The 24,046-nt window shown below is 37.2% G+C and overlaps 1 protein-coding gene across 2 annotated transcripts in view; it reads left to right on the forward strand.

Moving 5' to 3' along the window:
* The first annotated feature begins 10,549 nt into the window (after positions 1-10,549).
* Positions 10,550-24,046, forward strand: part of LOC109079046 (synaptotagmin-2-like) — a 40,831-nt gene continuing 27,334 nt past the window's right edge. Inside the window, exon 1 of one of the 2 annotated variants that reach the window (XM_042712708.1) lies at positions 10,550-10,753. The gene's annotated coding sequence lies outside the window, so the exon portion shown is untranslated. The remainder of the gene's footprint in view (positions 10,754-24,046) is intronic. The other variant, XM_042712707.1, reaches the window with a different exon arrangement.

Consider the following 24,046-nt stretch of genomic DNA (forward strand, 5'->3'; position numbering starts at 1 on the left):
TGTATTCTATCTGTTTTCTTTTTATTTTTTATTTATTATACAATTAACAAAAGCAAAAAAAAAAAAAAAAAAAGACCTCTAACACTAGCTTGCTCTATCCTTTTTCTTTTCTATTGGTTTTCTTTTATTTATTATATAATTTAAAAAAAAAAAAAAAAAACTTGCCACGTGCACTGCGTTAAGCTAACTGAGACTTATAGCACTTGCATATCTTTATCTCTTGTTGATTTTGAATGCTTCCATTGTTCTCATTTGTAAGTCACTTTGTATAAAAGCGTCTGCAAAATGACTAAATGGAAATGTAAAATCCAATTAGTCAAATCATCTAACATGACAGGATATGATATTAAAAAAAGGAGTTAAAAGCATACTGAGCTGCAAAAGAGACACTGTTCCCCAGGCACGCAATCCAAGACAGAGCGAAACAAAGACAAACATAGGCTACTTTGGATATACACTTTAAAGACAAAAACGACAAACACACACAAAATATGACAAAAACAAACATTTGGGAAAGTAATCGAATGGTTGTCAGAATAATAAATCTGTACATTCAGTCTCATTTAATGTTAAAAGAAAATGAGAGAATGATTCACTGCTCTTCACTGTAACTTTGTTAATAAATCAATGTATATTTGATTAATACAGTGAAGACAATGCAGTATGTTGTTTGTTTGTTTGTTTGTTTGTTTTTACATTTGATTGAATCTTTCATGCTATTTTATTTGTTCTACTGTTTGTAATTTTCTTCTTTGTATTGTATTACTGACTGTTTCAACTCTGTTGTTGTTGTTGTTGTTGTTTGGTTGTTTTTTGACAATGAAAGTGCTCTGAAGAAACAGAATATAGGGTTGGGGGTCATTTTGCTGTTCTTATGAATCCAGCACCCCCTGACAAAGTTTTGCTTAGGGCCCACAGAAGTCTAGAACCAAAAGTCAAAAATATAAGGACACATTTGCATGTTCTTGGTTCTCTGATGTTGGTTAATGGTCACATGATATGTAAGTAAACAGATAAAACATAAGATTATATAAATTATATTTTTTAGTGTTTTATTTAGATTTTTTTTTAAATAAAGTGTTTACACACACACACACACACACACACACACACACACACACACACATATATATATATATATATATTAATGGCCTGTAAAAAAAATAACGTTTGAAAATTATAATAATTATTTTATTTTACACTTCAAGTTACAATATTAATATTTATGTTTTAAATTCTTCACTTTTTAAACATTCATATCCTCTAGCTTTTATTTTGGCAAAATATTGGTGATATGCTGTAAACTTCTGTAAGCTATCCACAGAAATGCCTTGAATCTGATCAGCGCACTAAGCTATATAGCTATTTCAAATTTATTTTGATTTATTGTGTAGCCATATTTATTTATTTTAATTTGACAGTTGATTTAATTATTAGGCTATCTATTTATCATTATATGAATGAAAAATCGTTTTTAAAAATAACAGGTTTTCACCCTGTTTCTGTCAAAGCTGGTCTGTTATTATTGTGAGTAAACAGAACAAGATCCATCCGGTCTCAGAGCTACGCCTCAGGACAGAAGTCATTCGGGCTTCAAGCTGAGGTCACCAGTGAATGTAATAGATCCAGAATCAGTCAATACTCTGTGGTCACTGAATGGCTAGTTCCTACTAAAAGCCATCTTACTGAGATCACTTACATCTGCTTGCTGCTCCCTGTAGCTTCTACAAAGGATGATTTGCACCATTTAAAGTCTTTCGAGGCAAAAAGAACATGCAATGCTCAAGTGCTAACTTACGTCTGTATATTCTGAGGTAGTCTTTAAATTTTCTTCAGTGTAGCAGTTACCTCAGCCCATGTTTTGACACTCTTGAGCACATGTATGTGTCATTGCTTCATAAAAGAGCTTTTTTTGATTTACACATTGATTTATTTTTGAAACCATTCCAAGATTTTCCCTACAAAAGAATCCAGTTCTCCCCATTAATGTAAGTAATCTTGTACTAAGCATGTAGCTAGTGTTTGCGGCAAATATTGACAGCATGTAAGGGCCAAATGATCCAGCTATCATTGAGGACTAGACCGCTTAGAGTGATTGAGGCATTATTGATTTCATTTTCATCAGTTCTGAAGGAGGCAGCCACACTTAAGGGATAATAAAAGCCTTGTGAGTTTCCAGCTGTCTATCTCCAGGGAGGTTGGTTTGGGGGGGGGGGGATATGAGTGCAATCCCACTGCTCCTGTGTTAGTCTGGTGTGCATTAACTCTCATATCAGTCACTGAACACTGGGAAACACCGGTTAAATGCTGGAATTGTCTAGAGTACATATTACACTCATTACATTTACCTCACGGCTATCGTTTTATCGTCCCAAATAATGAGAGGTGTTTGAGCACTTCAGGGCTTCCATTAGCTGCAGGAAAAAAAAATGCTTTTGCACTGATTTGAGGTTGACAAAACTGTTTGATGCAGGAAGAAATGATACATGATCCTTATGTTGAATTATAGGTTAAGTGTCTGTATCATTACAAATTTCATTTCACTAAATTTGCTAGTGAAACCCAGTATTTGGTCTTTTTGAAGTCTGCATTTGGTCTTTATGTAATCAGTATTTGGTATCGACTGATCATTGTGCCTGTGTCATTTAACCCAAGTTTAAATAGTTTGAATTCATATTTTATTTTAAGTCCAAAATGGATAGGGCAATTTTTTAAAGATATTTTCAGTGACTTTGGAGTAAATATTGCATAAAAATGCAGCCATTGACTGCAGTACAATCAAGCAACTTAAGATGGTTGTTGTTTTTTGGAAATGGTGTTGGGTTGTAGCTGGTCCAGGATTAGGTGTTAACCATCAAGTCTGGGCCTGGTTAACCTAGACTTTTTTCATCATGCATGGGCTCTGCTTTAAAGAAAAAAAAAAAAAAAAAAAAACTGTTATACCAACTTAATGTAGAAGTATTATGTTTTGAAACATGGTGGCTGGTGGTTAAAGATGGTCTACCAGTTCTGACCAGCTTGATCAAATATTCTACCAGCTCAACCGCATCTCCATCATCTGGTAGACCAGCTGGTCCATTTAATCAAGTCAAGTCAAGTCTGCTTTATTGTCAGTTCTTCCACATGTACAGTACATACATACAGATAATTGAAATTATGTTACTCTTAGACCCTTGGTGCATACAGATAACACTAACAGTAGAACATTAAATATAGATAAAATATAAAGTACGACTATACAAATATACAAATAGGTCATATAAAAAGAAAGATAAGTAAAGCAGCACAAGGCACATGGCAGATAGAGTGCAAACCAGTGAAGTAAACAGTGCAGATATAATGACTGTAGTGCAAAAGAGCTTATTCAGTCCGATTAATGTGTCAAAAATCTCAGAGAGCAGTTCTTTATTTAAACTGACAGAAGAGGTAGTTGAATGAGATCAGTTAACCGCTGAATGAGGTAGTGAGCAGACCAAAGTGCACAAAGTGACACATACCACACAGTTCTTCAGGCGCCATACCACACAGTGATGCAGCTCATCAGAATTCTCTCAATGGTGCCTCTGTAGAAGGTGCACATGATGGGGGGCGAGGCTCTGGCTCTTTTCAGTTTGTGGAGGAAGTAGAGATGCTGCTGTGATTTCTTGGCCAGTGCTGCGGTGTTGTTGGTCCAGGAGAGGTCCTCTGTGATGTGCACACCCTGGAACTTGGTGCTGCTCACTCTTTCCACAGAAGCACCGTTGATGGTCAGAGGAGCATGCTGAATATGCACTCTCCTGAAGTCAACAACAATCTCCTTAGTCTTATCCACGTTCAGAGAGAGATTGTTGTCTCTGCACCACCTGGCCAGGCAGTTTACCTCGCTCCTGTAGTTTGTCTCATCTCTGTTGCTAATGAGACCCACCACAGTCGTGTCATCCGCAAACTTAATAAAGAGGTTGGAGTTGTGTGACGTTGTGCAGTCGTGGGTCAGCAGAGTGAAGAGGAGGGGGCTTAGCACACATCCTTGGGGGGCCACAGTGTTCAGTGTAATATGTGACCAAATGACAAACAATCATGCTGCATTATAAGCCACCTATAAGCCAGTTTTTACAGCAGAGTATGATTATATTTTAATCATGTTTTCAATTGTAATTGTTTTCTTTTTGAACCCACATATGGTTTCATAATAGTCATGACTTAATAAGTATGGACATCTGTTAGCACAATGTATGTGGCTGAATGGAAGTGTTCATTTTACCAAGTGTAGGTTTTAAAATAGAATCAGAATCAGAAAGAGCTTTATTGCCAAGTATGCTTGCGCATACAAGGAATTTGTTTTAGTGACATAAGCTTCCAGTACACAGAGACAAAAACAACACACAGAGAAAAAAAAAGCAAATAAATGAATTGTATGAACAGTTGTGCTATAGATGATAATGGAATAGAATAGAGTAAGATGCAGAGATGTACTTGGATGGAGGGACAACAAATAAATATAAGGATATTGCACATTTTAATTGCATAAGTGGGGAACATTTAACTGTTCATGAGATAGATTGCCTGGGGGAAGAAACTGTTCTTGTGCCTGACTGTCTTGGTATTTGCAGCTCTGAAGCGCCGGCCAGATGGCAAAGGATCAAAAAGTGGGTAACTTGGATGTGAGGGATCCAGAGTGATTTTCTGAGCCATTTTCCTCACTCTGGATGTATACAGTTCTTGAAGGGTGGGCAGGGAAGCACCAATAATCCTTTCAGCAGTCGGAACCATTCTCTGTAGTCTTCTGATGTCTGATTTTGTAGCTGAACCAAACCAGACAGTTATTAAAGTGCACAGGACAGACTCAATGACGGCTGAATAGAATTGTTTCAGCAGCTCCTGTGGCAGGTTAAACTTCCTCAGCTGGCAAAGGAAGTACAACCTTTGTTGGGCCTTTTTAACAATGGAGTCAATGTGATTGTCCCCCTTAAGGTCCTGAGAGATGGTGGTCCCAGGAATCTGAATGACTCCACTGCAGCCACAGTGCTGTTCATGATGGTGAGTGGGGAGAGTCCAGGGGGGTTTCTCCTGAAGTCCACGATCATCTCCACTGTTTTCAGAGTGTTCAGCTCCAGATTGTTAAGACTGCACCAGACAGCCAGCTTCTCAACCTCCTGTCTGTAAGCAGACTCGTCACCATCCTGAATGAGGCCGATGACTGTAGTGTCATCTGCAAACTTCAGGAGCTTGACAGAGGGGTCTTTAGAGGTGCAGTTATTTGTTTACAGGGAGAAGAGCAGTGGGGAGAGAACGCATCCCTGAGGGGCACCAGTGTTGGTCGAGCAGCTGTTGGAGATGAATTTCCCCAGTCTCACTAGCTGTTGCCTGTCTGTCAGAAAGTTGGTGATCCACTGACAGATAGAGCTAGGAACAGAGAGCTGGGTCAGTTTGGTCTGGAGGGCTATTGGGATGATGGTGTTGAAAGCCGAACTAAAGTCCACAAACAGGATCCTCACATAAGTCCCTAGTTTGTCCAGATGTTGCAGGATGAAGTGCAATCTCATGTTGATTGCATCATCCACAGACCTGTTTGCTCAGTAAGCAAACTGCAGGGGGTCCAGTAATGGTCCAGTGGTGTCCTTCATATAAGCCAGAACCAGTTTTTCAAACGACTTCATGACGACAGACGTTAGAGCAACAGGTCTGTAGTCGTTAAGTCCTGTTATCTTGGGTTTCTTTGGAATAGGGGATAATGGTGGAGCGTTTGAAGCAGGAGGCACTTCACACAACTCCAGAGATCTGTTGAAGGTCTGTGAAAAGATTTCAGAAGGTTTTCAGACAGGCTGGTGTAACGCCATCTGGGCCTGGTGCTTTTCTTCTTTTGTTCTTCCTGAAGACCTGGCGCACATCGTTTTCACTGATTTGAGTGGGGGAGAGGGGGATTGCAGGATGTGTTAATGGTTGTGTAGAGAGATGGTCAGAATGGGTGTGGCGTGTTTCAAATCTACAATAAAACTCATTCAGGTCGTTAGCAAGTCGTTGATTTGCCTCAGTGCAGGGGGATGGTGTCTTGTAGTTATTGATGGCTCTCAGTCCTTTCTATACTGAAGTTGAGTCGTTGGAAGTCCACCTTCAATACCACGACTAAGGTGCCCTTGAGCAAGGCACCGAACCCCCAACTGCTCCCCGGGCGCCGCAGCATAAATGGCTGCCCACTGCTCCGGGTGTGTGTTCACAGTATGTGTGTGTGTTCACTGCTGTGTGTGTGCACTTTGGATGAGTTAAAAGCAGAGCACGAATTCCGAGTATGGGTAACCATACTTGGCTGTATGTCACGTCACTTCACTTCACTTTAGCCACTCTAATCTCTTTGTTCAGTGTGTTCCTGGCCTGATTCTACAAGACTCGGTCCCCATTTCTGTAGGCATCCTCTTTGGCCTGACGAAGATGTCTGAGTTTTGCTGTAAACCATGGCTTATCATTGTTGAATTTTAAATAAGTCCTGGAAGGAATACATATATCCTCACAAAAACTAATATAGGATGTTACAGTCTCTGTGACTTCGTCCAGATCAGTGTTAGCAGCTTCAAAAACACTCCAATCAGTGAGGTCAAAACAAGCTTCTAAATCCTGCTGTTTCATTGGTCCATCTATTTACAGTCTTTACTACAGGTTTAGTAGATTTAAGTTTCTGCCTGTAGGTTGGTATAAGATGAACCAGGCAGTGATCAGACAGCCCCAGAGCTGCTCGTGGAACAGAGTGATATGCATCCTTTATTGTGGTGTAACAGTGATCCAATATATTACTGTCTCTGGTGGGACATGTAACATGCTGTCTGTATTTTGGCAGGTCACGGGAGAGATTTGCTTTATTAAAGTCCCCAAGAATGATTAAAACAGAGTCCGGGTGATGTTGTTCTGTCTCCGTGATCTGATCAGCGAGTTTCTGTAAAGTGAGGCTTACGTGCACTTGCGGAGGGATGTAAACACTCACCAGAATGAACGAGTGAAACTCCTGCGGCGAATAGAACGGCTTGCAGTTAACAAAGAGCACCTCTAGGCCTGAACAGCACATCTTCTTTAACATAGTTACATCTGTACACCACTGTTCATTGATGTAAAAGCATGTCCCACCGCCGCGCGATTTCCCTGTTGATTCTGCGTCGCGATCTGCTTTAAACAGCTTAAAGTCCGGCAGATGGAGCGCGCTGTTTGGAATGGCGTCATTCAGCCAGGTTTCCATGAAACACAGAGCAGCAGAGTGTGAGAAATCCTTATTTGTCCGGGAGAGCAGAAGGATTTCGTCAGTTTTGTTGGGTAGAGAGCGGAGATTTGCCAGATGGATGCTAGGCAACAGCGTTCGAAATCTGCGCTTCTTGAGTCTAACGAGCGCACCTGCTCGCTTCCCTCGAGCAGTAGTTAATACAAATAACTACAACTGGGAAATCTAGCCAATAACTGATAGCCGATAACGGTTTTTAAAATCAGCAGTAGTATGAATGAAAAACTTTACAGTTAATGTAAAAATAGTGCTGAAAATGAACATTAATAAGTTAACCATGACAATGATTTGTAATTATTAAATAAAATTAGAAGCCATGCTTCATCACTTCTGACTTACTGATGATGATGATATTCTGATTTTATCACAAATATGGAATAAATACTGTGGTTAATGAATATGCAATATAGTTAATATGGAATGCTCTTTAGTTAGATTTAATAAGCCTAAACCAAGAACAGTACAGGCCTGGCTAAGAGTTGTAAAATCTATTTATGACCGGTTTACTGGATAGTAAGATATATCTCCACAGAATTTTGAAGTACTTATATCTAGGGTATTACTATGTAAGTACTATGTAAGTATTCATATCATTTGTAGGTAGTTTTGTTTGGTTCTGGTTTATTTTTGTGTTTTTGTTTTGAAAAGCTAATAAAAAGAAAAAAATATATATAAACAAAAATGATAAAAAGGAGAGAGAAAAATGGCTAGAAAGAAAAATGTACTATATTTTCAAAATGATAACAACTATCGTTGCCAGTTAATCGGTAAAATTGATATATCGGTTGAGCTCTAATCGGTTGACTTAGTACATGGCTTTCAAGAATGTTTGGCTCTGATTGGTCAATCATGACATTCTTTAGTCAGGTATGTTTGTATAATGACACTAACCTGTATAAAGCTGACTGCTGTCCCAGACAACCAATTTCCTGCATAGCTTGTTTTAAATTGTAATAATGTACAGTTTATTTAGTCATAATGACCGGCTGAATTAACATTACATATCAGTTGACCACTATTCTTCTGCCCTCACTTTAACCCTCTGAAGTCGATTAACGCGTATACGCGTTTTGGGGTATTTTCTCCTGATAACCCCGAAAAGAACTTAAATTACACTTTCAGTTTTGATGGTACACATAAGAGCAATACATCAATCGAATCTGTAAAGGGTCTACTTTTTTTGTATACAGACATAATAACAACAAAACTTTGTGCACTTGTAAAATAAAGATAACAAACAAGGAGTGCTGTCTGCAGCCTTTGTCTGCGCTGATCTTCATTTTCAAACGCGTCATTAAAATGAACTGTAACTCAGTGAATACTTAACACAGAGACATGAGAGATATATCTATAGAAAGCCTGACATGTCTTCTTTTAAACTAAACAAGTGCTGCCGAAAACAAATATTCTTTGATAAAGTAATCCATATGAAAACAACGCGATGTCCGTTTTTCACGTCTCCCTTCATTATCTTCTAATGCGACCACGCCGCCGTGCTGAACGCGCCTTTCAGATTGAAATGTTTCACTGAAGCGCGCGGCTTGAATACGCCCACACAACAGAAGACAACGCAGCGAGATTGTTCTTCAAGTTTTTATTTTATTTTACTGTTTGCTTCGCGATGAGAGGAATAAGACATAATTCACCCCAAAAAGATGTGATGTGGTTGAGGATTTGAGATTTGGATTTCCTCAGAAAAAAGGAATGAAGCACTTTATCCAGCAGAGATCATAAACATGAGTAAGTCTCTTTTTATTGATTTATATACTTGTACTAGTTTTCACATAACGTGTAAACATTTTACTAGTTAGACTTTTTCCAAATACTTTTTCCAAACTATAATTCCTGACTAAATGTATAATCAAGTGAAATATTATGAAGTTTCAATAACAATATACACTATTATACCATTCAAAAGCTTGATGTAAATAATATAAATGTACCAATAAATGTAACTGTAACAAATGTAATAAACAATGCTGTTCTTTCAATTTATCCCCCCTAAAAACCTGAAAAAAATATTCTCAGCTCTTTTCAACATTATTAATAATAATACTAATGATAATAATAACAATAAATGTTTTTTGTAGAAAATAAGATTGTTAAAAGGATTTCTGAAGGATTGTGTGACTGGAGTAATGATGAAAAAAATTCAGTTTGAAAGTCAGCTTTGATTGTTCCTAATAAACTGTTTAACTGCACTCACAAGTGAATATTAAATTATGTTGTGGGATAATTAAATATATTCTAAATAAACTACAAACATAAAATTATATACATTTATTTTGTCCTCACATTCTTTCTTGTAACTCATCCCTCTCAGTCACACAGCTGACTGAATGGCTCATTATGCAGCTCATTATGCAGGTCTTTGTCTTCTCAGGTGTGAATTCATGATAGTTGACTACTCGCATATGACTTTTACCAACAAAAAGTGTCTTAGAAAATTTAAATCAATATATTGCTTTCTGTAAGTGAGTAAACAAGATGATTTTCACATCATTTAGAAAAAATTCTAGGCTACAAGCTCCAGTTCTCAAAAGTCCCGGGAAACCAATTTTCTGTATGTGTTTTATTGCCTTATTCAAGTGATTTAACATTTTTAGTTTTTCACTAACCACGCATAACATTTTTTTTTCTCAAAAACACAATCATGTACATACATGCTGCTCACATATTATTATAGCCCAGATTGTGCTGATTACAGTGAGATTAGACTTTAGCCATTTAGATATTTATAAGAATCTGAAAAAAGCACAAATGTCAGGGCATGACAAAACTTCTCCAGGCCCCAAAAATGCCCTTAGACTCCAGAGGGTTAAGGTTTTACTCTTTGTCTTTCATTCTCTCTGCTGCAACATACTGTGAGCAGCAGAACCTCTGCAGCCCCTCTCTTTAAAAATTAAGTCACCTGCTCCATTTTCCCTCTTCTGTCCAGAGAGCTGTATTGTATTGTATTCAATATTGAATTTTACAATCACACAGGCTGCATTTCAGCAAAAACAACAGAGTATTTTGAGGTCATGGAGTTTGATCGGGACAGCAGAGAAAGTGTTTCACATTGACCCGAGCTGATTACACCACAGCGCGAGAGACGGAGACACAAGAAAAAAGAAATGGGGATGTATGCAGAGCTGTGTGAGCAGCATCTCTAATCAGGCAGCTTAGGAAGAAGATAGAATGGGAAGGGTGGGGGAAGGAAAAATGGAGAGAGAGAGAATGGGTGTGTGTGTATTTGGAGGTGGGGGGGGATTTCTCTGTGAGAGAGAAAGTGGCGGAGAGAGCGCACAGAAAGAGGGGAGGGGTGTTCGTGTGTGTTCACTGGAGTGTGTGTGTGTGTATAGTGCTGCAGTAACGAGTGAAGAGGGGGGATGACTGCAGTTTCTCGGGCTGATGGAAGAGCTGGAGCTGGAGACATTTGCACGCCGCTGAAACGTTAACCCCTAAGTGCCTCGCTGGTGTATGGCCCAGACGCTCATTGAGGATTAGGACCGAGCAGATCACTGCAGTCAGGTGTGTAGCTTTTCAACGTGTTTTTTCTCAAAGGTGCTGCAAAATTGGGAGAGGGGTCTGTATATGGGAAGGTGGGATATGCTGCACTGGATGCTGGAAAGATTGTCCAGGGCAGTAGATGCTTATGACTTAATCTTGCAGCGGAGAGGGAAGCCCATTCGAGAGTGGCCTCACTGAATACTAGAGTACTGCAGTGTGATTTATACGCTTGTCAGTCTTGGATAACTCTTTTTTGTGTTGAGTCTGAAGAAAACTGGTGTCTAAAGTGATGTTTGATTGGGAATTGCTGCAGTGTCCCGAGCACCAACGTATTGGTTTTTATTCGGTTAGATTAGTTTTTGCGTTGCTCGCTGATCTCAGGTCAGCTTCCTGTCACACCTCACAGAGGTTGGAGTCAGGAACCCATCACAGGAAGCTGGTGTGCAAGGGCAAAGTCAGCCGTGAGCTTTCAGTGAGTGGGTGTTTACTCTGTCCGTGCATGGGTGCCGGTCGCTTCCTGGAGAGTTTCCAGAGCTCGGTCCCACTGACAGCTCCCACGTTTTCCCCGGAGGGTCAATGGGAACGACACCCTCCTCCCCATCACCGAACAGTGTCAAGACAATATGCTGTGGCTTGCTGCTACAGCTGCCACAAGAGCGGATCACAGAGAGAGACCACAGTCAATGGAGTGCATTAAAACAGCTCTGCAGTACAGCAGAGAAAGGAGGGAAACTGGATACCTGCTGTCTGCTTACATTTCAGTGCACTTTGTTGTTGATTTCAACCTTGTGTTGAGAAACACTTTAGAGAAAACTTGATAATCGATACTATTCCCAAACATTATTATAGTCTTCAGAAATTTCTATAGTGAACATTTATAACTATCCACCGGTTGTTTTCCATTAAGTACTCTGAGATCTGGTTTGGTGTGTCCTGTTACAGTGGTTGCTGTATATGTGTTTTGTTTCTGCTAGATGCTTGATTTAGTGCTTACCGGTATATTGGATGCTGGAAGTGTCAATTAGACATGCTGGAATAAAAAGGGAACTTCCTTAGATGCTCTCTATCTCTCTCTCTCTTTCTCTGGCAAGTGTTTTTCTAGCTCTCTTGGGATTCTCCTGCAGAGGACTGGGGATCACAAGGAAGGGACATTTTCAAGGACAAATGCTGTGTCATCAAGGCTTTAGACTTGGAGTACAGTACAATGTGACATTGAGCTTAGATTTATAAGAGAAAATGTGAAAATGTGGTACAGATATTTGTGCTTTATAGCTTGTCTGATCTCTCAGTTTCAGATGTTGAAGCTATTGGGGTTTTTTGCTCTTTTCAGAGTGCTTTTGATAAGTGTGTATGTTAATATGTGTTTGAGACATTTAATTTGAAGGGTTTCCAATAACGTTCCACACCATACCCACCATCTAAGACATCAACATGATTAATTACCTGATGGTGCAAGACAAGGAACATCAGACTTTGTTTCGCTTATGGATGTTTCTCCCAAATTCCTTAGGAGCAATAAGACATTATGACAGAAAAACATTATAAGGCATTAAATGATAAATGTTGATGTTTGGTTAGACTAGAGATATATATTTAATGTGAATAGAATATCTTCGAAAATTTGGTCTTTGATGAATTTGAAGATAAATATTTGAGTTCAGATTGAGATTCGAATTTTGATTTCAGATATTCTTAAGATATGAAACTGCCATAAGAGACTTGTGATAACTATAGTGAGATCTTTTCTCGATTTTAATCTCCAGTTATTCTCTATGTAGTCTTAATGTGTAATTAAAAAGATATTATATATCATTTGCGATTTTTTTTTTTTCTTAAGGAAGGGATTTTTAAGTGTTTATTGAATTAGAGAAAATGTTGCATCACAAATTAAATGTTGGGGGGTTAAAAAAGATCAACACAGGAAAAGTAATCTAATTTTCATTTATATTTTATGATTTCTGTCAGCAGCCCATTTATTGTCAACTAATGTATTTAAAACAATCATAATTGAAATTAAATAAATGATTATGGTGAAAACAGTATCTGCCCAGTAAGCAGCCAACCAATAATAAATCTGAGAGAAACCATAAAACAGCTAGTGTCATTTATCATCATGGACACTCGTTCCCATCTGGTCTTGCTTCACAGTTTTGTGAATTATACTCGATAAGACACAAGTGATGGTCAGTACTACAATGGATCATAGCTTTATTGGCAGGAGAGCAATATTTAAAACCTGCCCTATGGAATTGTCTTAGAGAGGTCAAGAGACACAAAAAAAAGTAAAATTTCATTGTGGAATTCCCTTCTTTATGAGGATTAATGCCTCTTTCTTTCAGGATATAGCTCATTAGTTTGGAAGCCAGCACTGTAGTGACAGTGTTCTGCCTCAATTCTGCCTCTGATTTTTAGCAGAATTCCCAAGCTGCTCTTTCCATTAGATGGTGACCAGATGTTGTGAAGTTGCATAAAGGGCAAAAACTTCCATAAAAGTAAAATAAAGCAGTTATGCACTGCATTAAAAGTCTCCAGAAGCCGTATAATAGGTTTACAAGAACAAACCATAATTCATTGAACATCTTTACATTTATCAGACCTGCTGAAAAGACAATCGAATGTTGTGTTTTTTATGCTGGCATCTCAACCAGGCTTAGTTCACCCAAAAATCCACTCACCCTCATGTTGTTCCAAGCCTGTATGACTTTCTGCTTGCTGCAGAACACAGAAGAAGAGATTTAAAAGAGTCTTTCAGCTGTTTTTGTCCATAAAATTCTGGTCAATGGGGTTCAAATGTTCCAAGCTCCAAAAAGGACATAAGAGACTTGTCTATTGGTTTAATCAGTGGTTAAATCGTAGTATTCTGAGGCAATATGATCACTTAATGAATAGACAATTGTGACATCATGACATTAAGTCACATGACACACAAGAACCAATGGACCCCATTGGCTTTTATTGTACAGACACAAACAGCAGAGAAATTCTTCCAAAGAATCTTATCTGTGTTCCGCAGAAAAAAAATAAAAATAATAATAATAATAAATTTGCAATGACATAAGGGAGAGTAAATGATGACAGAATATTTGTTTTTAATCAGCTTCAGATCAAAATTTACATTTACACGTTTGGAAGCCAGTGTGAAAGTAACATGCTCTGTAACATGCAACATAGCTCTGAAAAGTGGTGCCATGAATACTTATTATCCTCCGTAAAAAAACAGCTGCTTAATTGAAGAGCCATAGGGGCAACAATAAACTGAAAGATACAATTCATAATTAATGAGGAAGGGCAGCTTTACCCTGAGAATAAAGCACTGAGGCTAAAACAAGCCTGTGAAACATGTTAAAAGAGTCCACCCAGGGTGATCTGAGAAGATGTACTGATACACCGATTTGAATTCGTTATTTGTGACATTTCAGTTATAATCTACACATCTGAGAGCTGATTTAGTACGATGTGAGCAGTTGCTCAACAGTCTTTGAATAGTTACCACCCTCGCATTTGTTTGTGCATCCAGCTTGGCCGAGGGCCACAAAAACTCTCATTAAGTGGCAAACGGAGTGGTCTGGAGTAGCTGGGATGTGCAGGGAACACTCATTTTCATCTCACTGAGCTTAGTCAGATGGCTTTCCAGTGGAAATGTTCAACCATCAGTAATGAAATGCCTAAAGACAAGATCTGATTCTGATATGTGTGTGTACAAAAAAAAAAAAAAAAAAATCTGTATTTTGTCAGAATGCACAGATAATTTTGATAATTGTTATAATAATTCAACGATAATTCGATCCTGGTTTCACAACACTTTGTCTTAATGGGTCAGTTTCAAATGTCACTTTTAAATATCAAATATTTTATCTGCCATAATAGTTTAATGTAATTCAATTTGCATAACTTGTGTGATTTTCCCAACAAATTTGATATGTGTGACTAATTGTGATTAATTCAGTTAAATAATCTGCATATCATGTAATTAATTCAATTAAAGTTTGTAATTGTTTGACAGCCATAATGAATGTTCTTACTGAGCTCTGATCAGCAGTAACAGGCTGTAGATGAAAACACAGTGAGTTAATGTGGTCGCCCTTGGTGGAGAACAGGAAGTGTTCAGTCAGTCCGTGTGTGTGGTGTCCTGTGTGTCTAGTGCGTGTTCACTGACTCAGACGACCTGTTTTTGACAGCAGAACTTTCTGTTCCTGTATTATGTGGTGTGCTGCAGCATCTTTTAGTAAGCTCTTCTGTGTCTTTGGGACTTACAGTTTAGATTCTTGTCATTCTGATATTGATATTTGTGTTTCTGCTGATAGTCAGTGTGACTTCAGCTTTCTGTTTCTGTTGTATTTGCTTGTTGTCATTGATTGTTTGTAACTATGACAGCAAAAATATAGTCTAAAAAAAAAAGACTCTAATACCTTCTTGCTTAATACCTTAGTTTATTTTTTTAACAATAGCAAAAGACTTCAAATTATACTGAGAAAAACAACTCATTTTTCAGTTTGTGATTGGTTATGGTGTCATGTTTGCTTATTCGTCAGACAGCAGTTTGTGTCAGAAGGTACACTGTAATGATCAGTCATTCATAGCATGACAACTGTGTGCTGTGAGTACTGATTTATTGTGTCTGTAACAACTGATGAACAACATGCCTTTCTATAGTTTAGATTTTTTTTACTGGAAATCAAGACAAAAATAATGATAACGGTAAAAATATTATTCTAAATGTTTAGTTTCAGTGAGTGATATCGATGAACTCTGTGCTTGGATAATTAAAAACTAAAATATTTGTTAATATCATTACTATTGAAACGTGTATGTAATGTATTTAAATATATTTGTAATGAGGATGTTTGGTAGGCCTATATTAATACAGTATATATGTAATATTGAATAACACATTACAGTTAAAATTATAATCAAATACTTATAAATGTGCTTTAGTAAATACATACAGTGTATAAGTGTAAATGTACTGCTTTGAAGCGCGACAAACTATTATTAAAACAATGATTTATAAATGTACTTGAAAATAAATATTTTCATTTGACACTATTACAAAGCACACTTTTTAAGGTGTACTTAAATGTTTACTTAAGTCATTAAAGTTAACTCTTTAACTACACTAAAGTGCCTTTTATTTTCATTATATTATCTGAAAGAACAGTTTTTAACAATATTTTTTAAAGATTTAAAGTAAACTACAAGTGTACATGCAATACCATTAAGCACACTTATTTTTCACACTGAAAGAGTAACATGAATCATGTGAGACTCTCTCTGACTCTTTATGTAACCACCTAGAAATATGGAGATTTGTTGCATAATTCCAAATAAATAGATTATAATCCACAATTTAAGATAACTGTAAAGAGATTGACAAAAAAAAATTAACAATGACAAATAAATAGAATGAGATCCACAAGTAAATGTTCTGGATATTTGTGAGGGGACGTGTATAATAAGAACTGTGCATTTACTTTGAACGCTGTTAAGCAACTTTTAAAATCAAAACGAGTAAGTCTGATTCATATGAAATATTGTTTGTGTGATCTAGTGTTTTAGCCAATGAATATCCTACATTTATTTGCATTTATATTTAACACACCTGCACCGCATTTAAAAAAATAATAATAATATATTTTTTTTATCCTCAAACAATAGCAAGAACTTTGTAATACTTTTAATTAATGTTTGAAAATATTATTCATAATGCTTTATACATCGCTAGATCCACATAGCTGCTCATATCCATCTTAAATGAGGATGAGAATGTGAAAGTGACGTGACATTCAGCCAAGTATGGTGACCCATACTCAGAATTCGTGCTTTGCATTGAGCCCATCCAAAGTGCTCACACACAGCAGTGAACACACACACACCGTGAACACAAACCTGAAGCAGTGGGTATCATTTATGCTGCGGCGCCCGGGGAGCAGTTGGGGGTTCGGTGTCTTGCTCAAGGACACCTCAGTCGTGGTATTGCCGGCCCAAGACTCGAACCCACAACCTTAGGGTTAGGAGTCAAACTCTCTAACCATTAGGCCATGAGTTCCCTCAAGGAAACGAAAGGGAAGACCAATACTGTGATGTGGCTGTTATCTGATTGGCTTGAATTCTACTTATTTGTGGATTGTCAGCATGTCTTGATGCTAGAAATGTTTCAAAATCCACAAATGCACAGAAAGCTATTCACAAATGCACAGGGTGCAATTCACTAATGAAACACTGATTATATCTCTCCTATGAGTAACCTAGAATGCAATCGTTTGAGTGATTTAGAGATTAACTAAAGTTGAAGTTTGTCAGCTGGAGTCTTGTGATGGCTTGTGATGCTCATTAATTTAATTAAAACAATTTAATTAGGGTGAGCTACTGCTCTTTGAGCGAGAGGAGGAGGATGGTGCGGCAGAGTCTGGGAAGAGCCGCAGGTCAGACGGGTGCTGATTCCACCGCTCTGAATCACACACACAATGCACAATCTTCATCTTTATTCAAGACCTCTGCTGTGTCAGAGCACCTCGTAATCCTGCACGTGATGCAAGAACTGTGCAACTGGGATAAATGCTCTAGAAGATGTTTTTAGTCGTCAAATGAAAATGTGAGAAATAGGAGTGTCTCTTGTCTCCAAGGTAAGATTTTAAATGTAAGATTATTATGATTGTAAATCTACAATTTGTAAATTCTTTTTTTTTTTTTTTTTTCATGTATCTCAGTCTGATGTCAGGACAGGAGTTTATAAAAAATATATATATATGCGCTATGTTATGTTATGTTATGTTATGTTATGTTATGTTATGTTATGTTATGTTATTACATGGCTCTGTGGAATACTTGATTCTGATTGGTCAGTCGCGACATTCCGAGGAATATTATCCCTGTATAACAACCTGTAAAAGCCAATAACACAGGCTCATCCGGGTATCACGGACTCGCTCTCGTTTCATACAAACGCAGCTGCTGCCATTTTGCTATGATTGTTTTGTACACTATAATTGATTATAAGAGAACTAACAAACTGGTAAGGTTTTAAAACATTTTCGTCTTAATTCTTTTTATTGCCTTAATTATTTTGTGGTGAAATGTTGTGTGATACGTGGTTTGACTCCACCCTTTCCCTTAAATGCCTGTTTAGTTTGAATTTGCCGCTTACTGCTGTCTTCACGGAAGCTTTGCGTTCAAATATTTCAACTCAAATCAATATTTTGCATCTAATTATTTACTAATGTGGCAAGTAGCCATGTAATAAGCGGGATAATGTACATCCAGCCGGTTGTTCTTGCAGAATAATCCCCTTCAGGCTGATGTAAGATCACCCTGTCGGGGTTTATGCATGCGAGAACAACCATCTGGATGTACATTATCCCGCTTATTACATTTTTTTATACACTATAAAAAAAATCTGTAGTTTTTACAAAATAATTTTAGCAGCTGTGCTTGCCAGAATAATTTTGTAAGAAAGAAAGAAAGAAAGAAAAAAACTGTAAACACATTTACATAGCAAATTGTACATTTTACAGTATAATGCAGTTATTTACGAACAATAAAATTTGAATGTAAACTAGTAAATTCACCTTTACTAAATCTGTTTTGTACCTTTAGCATATACTGACAACCATAATAATGCAGGTGGTAAAAGACAAAGCCACATGAAGAATCAAAGTTTATCACAAGTAGATTTTTCAAAGACTGAAGTGTATAAACACTAAACACCATCATGGTAACATACAACACTTAACAATGCCATAAACATTCATTAAACTACAGAAGCTGTAACATAAAATCCAAATGTACATACCTGATTACAACACTATTAAGAAAAACGAATATTTAAACAAAAAAACTTTCAAATGTGGAGTGTCACGTGGGAATTCTGGGTATATCAGTTTACAGTTTTTGACTGTAAATTATACCTTGATTTGTTCTTAAAACTGTTCAATTAACAGAATTTTACTGTAAAATTACATGAAATGTCTGGTTAGATCTTTTATAGTTTTTTCCCTGTATATAGTATAGGAACTTATTGTTAAGGTTTTTTTTTTTTTTTTGATTGTTTGTTTGTATGTTTTAAAGCATTTTAAAATATATTACAGTTAAAATTACACATTTTTTTTTACATTGTAGAGAAGGCTGAATTGGTCAAACAGCCTAATGGTGCTGTTATGACATCATTTTGCTCACTTCAGCTGCACCCCCTCTATCCAAAACCCCGCCCTCCAAAGACATGTCAGCAAACCCCAACAAAATGAATTACAGACAGAGTTTCATCTGCAATCCCACTGTAGAAAAATATCACCCAAAGTCATCCCTCTGTAACACAGCAATAAAAAGGCTAAATTCATGGCTGGTCCTCAGTCAAGCATTACGAGCTGACCCGACCATTCCAGTGGATTTATCCCACTGAGCCGCAGCTTCACCGGTCAGCGTCTTTCATTTCTCACCTCAGTGAGTCCGTACGCTCGTTACAGAAGCAGCAGCTTGAATTATTCCCACCATAAAGCAGAAAAGTGCAGTTCGATAATGTACGACCACACCATAACTGTATTATTGTGCTCAGTTTTGTAAGGGCTGAGGGCCTGAGATGGGGTGAGCGTATTCTCACGCCTGGGATAAAGTAGCAAACAGCTGTTTAAAGGGAATTGGAGGCTAGTTGTGAAGGTTAGAGAGAGCAGTAGGCCTTGGTCATCTGGGTGTGACATTTTAAAAGATCTGTCATCTGAGGACTTGTCAAACAGCTGCAGTTTGTCAACGATACACACCCAAGGTTATGAGCCAGAATAGGCTGAGGTAGCAGCTTCAGAATTATCAGGTACAAACATTTAAATACTCATCACTGTGGCACAGTCTAATTCATGAGCTTTAATATGAACTGTTTCTGCATGTATTTATAGTTCAGCAAAGTTCCTAGAGGTTTTCAAATAAGTTGATACAAAAGTGTGTGTGTGTGTGTGTGTGTGTGTGTGTGTGTGTGTGTGTGTGTGTGTGTGTGTGTGTGTGTGTGTGTGTGTTTGTGTGTGTGTGAATAATAATAAGTCATTTTTCCTGGTAACTGATCCTCTCAGTATATGTGAAGACTGAGCTTGGCTAATATTTAATGATGCCACACTGGCACTGATACAAGCATTATTATGCAAACATAATTGCAAGATTGAAGATGCAATTAAAATGGCTGTAACACTGACACGTTTTGGAGGTACTAAAATCAAATCAATCTCTAATACAAGACAGAGTGTAAAATTGAATTCAAGTCCATTTTATCCATACAAGGACACACACAACACAATGTTTCTTGTAAATATTATTTTGTTGTTTTGAGCAATATTGTGCACCATGCACTAACAGTGAGCTGTGATTCTGTAGAGGCCACCCACTCTCTCTCCGGATAGCTAGTTTCTATTCAGCCAAACGTTTGCCAGGACCTACAGCTTTTGTGTTTCGTGTTGCCTGCTATCACGAATAAGTTTACCTCAGTTTGAATAAGACCATTTACATAATAGAAGACATATAATGATAATTCAATTTATTTGTAATAGTTTAATCATGATTAATTTTAGTTAGTTGCTTAGTTTTAATTTACTTGTGCATTTGTTGTTGGCAAAAAGTATTGAATCTTACAAAAAAAAAAAAAAGTATTTTTTTTTTCCTTTAAGATCAAAATAAAATAATAATAAAAAAAGAAATTATTTTGCATGGAGAAAATCATTCCTGTTTAGAGCAATAAACATTTTGGGGCACTGTGGCATTATGTTCACATTATGTTTTTCACAGTTAAGCACATATGGAAATACATTGTGATAAATTGATAAAGGGTGAATTTATCCTGTTGTTGCTGTTTTTTCTCTTTTTTTCATTTCATGAATTTTTACATTTAATTAGCATAAATTAAAAGCTGTACAACTTTACAATTTGACATTTTTGCATATTGCTTTTGTTTTATGATGAGAATGATTTTTTTGCAATGCAATAATGAGAATGGTGGGGGAATGGGCTTAATAATTGCGAAATTAAAATCACAGTGCAATAAAGAAACCTCAACGACTTCATTTTCAGAGTATCATTTAATTTGTTTCATTCTGGGTTGAAATATAACCTGTTCTTGATGGTTTCGTGAGTTTCACCCAAACACATAATGTAGTCGATAAGCAAACTTGTATGTCATACAATGTATCATCGTGGACAATTAGCATCCTTGAGAAGCAATAACACTTTGTTGATATGTTGATGTGTGGATTGCATGGAGAATTTCATCCCACGCTGAACAAGAGAAGTTTGGCAGATGCCCTGAAGCAGTTATCTTTATGGAATTCAGCAGTCATATCTAGATGCATCTCCAAAGGTTTGATTCATCTGCCAAAAGCATCCTTTGGAGCAGGTCCATTTCTGTTCCTTCTGTTCCTAGATCACTCGTCCTGATCCTGTTTATTTGCGCTTGCTAAAACTTAGAAAGTCAAATGTGCCATTATAACCAGTGAGTTTGTTGGCAAGACAAAACAGACATCCATTCTGCTAATTACATCTGATTATGCCTAGACACTATCATCACATTCACGGATTGCTTTATCTGAGCCAGACTTCTATTGTATTTGTATCTGTTTATTTGTTCTGTTGTATTTACAATATGTGCTCTGGCAGTCACACAGATAAAACAGCAGGAGTGTCTTGGAGAGCTGTAAAATCAGTGTGTAAGTGCAGTGGAGATAATGTGTCCCATAAAAAGCAAAGTGTCTGTTGTCCTCTGAGCGGTATGCGGTCACCCCTGAGCAAAGACGTGGACACAAGCTTCTCTTTCACTGCCGCACACCTCTATCTCCCTCAGTGTAAACAGTGAGTGAGTCCAGTGATCGTATCACTGTGTTAAACGCACACAAGATGCTCCAGAGAAAAGGCGAGAGGATACAGCAAATGTTGCATCACATTTTCATTAGGGTCTGATTTAGACAATGAGTGTGTTAATATGGCCTGATACTATCTGTAATTATCCAAATAACTTGCATGAGTATCTGCATGTACCCGAAGCTAAATAACTTATTTGGAAAGGCACTGATAATGGCTTCAAAATGAAAAACATATATAAAAAGGAATTATGGAATTATATACAAAGCAATGAATGCTATCATGTGTTCATAATAAAACAATCAGTCCACAAACATTCAGCTCCATCTGTGATGAATAATAATAACTCCCCTTTTTTGGTAAAATATTTATGAACAGCATTTTTGCATGTGTTATTATTCACATTGTTATTGTTGTTATTATAATTCATTTCAGTGAAAAGTGGCCTTGTATTTTTGGTTATAGATAAATTGGTCTTTGCACCAAAGTAGCTAGTGTGGTGAGTGTATTAATAATAGAATGACGTTTAAAACTTTTTATGTTATTTGAAGAACTTTCCGAATGCAGAAAGAAAAAAATGTTTGAGATTGCTACAGATACAGATTTGGATATTGGATAACTTGGGATCGTTTAGTCAGCCAATTTCCTTAGATCACAGGTCTTGTTTTTTTCCACCATGAATTAGTAATATCATATAATTGGACAGCTGTGGGCTGGTTGCAAGCTGTTCAAACAAGTGCATTATTTGTCAGGATTTGTTAAATCTTGAAAATGATCCAGAATCTGAGTTACTCTGTAAATATGTCAGATGCATCTAATGAAACTGAATCAAATTGCATAGACTTTTTTTTAATCAGTTCAGGGACAGGGAGTTATTGTGCTGATATTATTCACTCAAGCAAATAGAAAGAGGTGAGCTATTACCAATATATATACTACGTATTACACAACATTTCACCACAAAATAATTAAGGCAATAAAATAATTAAGACAATTAAGAAAATGTTTTAAAACCTTACCAGTTTGTTAGTTCTCTTATAATCCATTACAGCGTAGGCTACAAAACAATCATAGCAAAATGGCAGCAGCTGCATTTGTATGAAACGAGAGTGAGTCTGCAATACCAGGATGACATTATTAAACAATTGTACACCATTTTGAATCGAGTTTTAATATTTTTTTAGCTAAACAAATGGAAATCTTTCACCAAGGAGAAAAAATAGTTCAAGCAAGAGTACAGCGCTGACTGCTGTTACCCAGATGAGCTTTGTGTTATTAGCTTTTACAGGTTGTTATCCAGGGATAACATACCTTGGAATGTTGCGACTGACCAATCAGAATCAAGTATTCCACAGAGCCGTGTAATATATATACTAAGAAGATCAGCATTTTTAGAGTTTCATCTCTCTATCTGATGTGAGCATAAGTATTGGAACAGTTGCCTCACAGGTCTTTCTAAGTGATCAGCTGTGTTCTGTTGCATTAATTCTTCAGATATCAAAAGCAGGGAATGTGTCTTATCAGTTATATCCATTGCTTCTGCATTCTAAGTCTTGCATTCGACGATGACACCATCATGAAGACGAGGAAGCCGACTCTAAAAGAAAAGATGAAGTCAGTTAGAACTATAGGAAAAAACAAAGGGCATGGAGAAATCAAGAGTTTGAAAACTACCGGTGACATCATCAACCAACAACGACCTGATCGGCTGAGAAAAACAACAGTAATTAATGAGAGACAAATCATAAAAGCTGTGAAAATGAACCCTAAAATACATGTCTGTAAAATCACCAACAACCTCCAGAAAGCTGGGGTGATTCTCTGTCAATCTACAGTCCGCGGGAGAATTAGACACAGAATTACAGAAGCTACACAGTAAGATGCAAAACTCTGATCAGCACCAAAAATAGAAAAGGCAAGATTCTTAACAAATGTGAGCCAGTAGAGTTTTGGAACTGAGTTGATGGACCGATGAGACAAAGATTAACCTTTATCTAAGTGATTGGAAAGCAAAAGTGTGGAGAAAAAAAGGGAACTGCAAATGATCCTAAACATACAACCTCATCTGTAAAGCTTGGTGGAGGAGGGGTCATGGCATGGGCATGCATGGCTGTCTCTAGAACAGGACCTCTTCATTTTAATAATGTCTTAATGTATGATGGCAGTAGCAGAATGAATTTGGAAGAGTACAAAATCATTTTGGCCACCAAAATTCAAGAAAATGCCACCAAACTCATTAGAAAGCACTTCATACTGGATCAGGACAATGACCCAAAACACCCTGCCAGTTCAGTCAAGGACATTATCAGGGCAAAGAAATGTAAAGTCTTAGATTGCCCAAATCAATCTCCAGATTTAAATCCAATTGAACATTAATTTCACCAGCTGAAGAGGAGACTAAAGACAGAAACTCCCCAAAACAAGCAACAGTTGGAATTGGCTGCATTAAAGGCTGGAGAAAAGCATTTCAAAGCATAAGACCGAGAGTCT

The sequence above is a fragment of the Cyprinus carpio genome, chromosome A23 (assembly GCF_018340385.1).
Source record: "Cyprinus carpio isolate SPL01 chromosome A23, ASM1834038v1, whole genome shotgun sequence".
NCBI classification, from domain to species: Eukaryota; Metazoa; Chordata; class Actinopteri; order Cypriniformes; family Cyprinidae; genus Cyprinus; species Cyprinus carpio.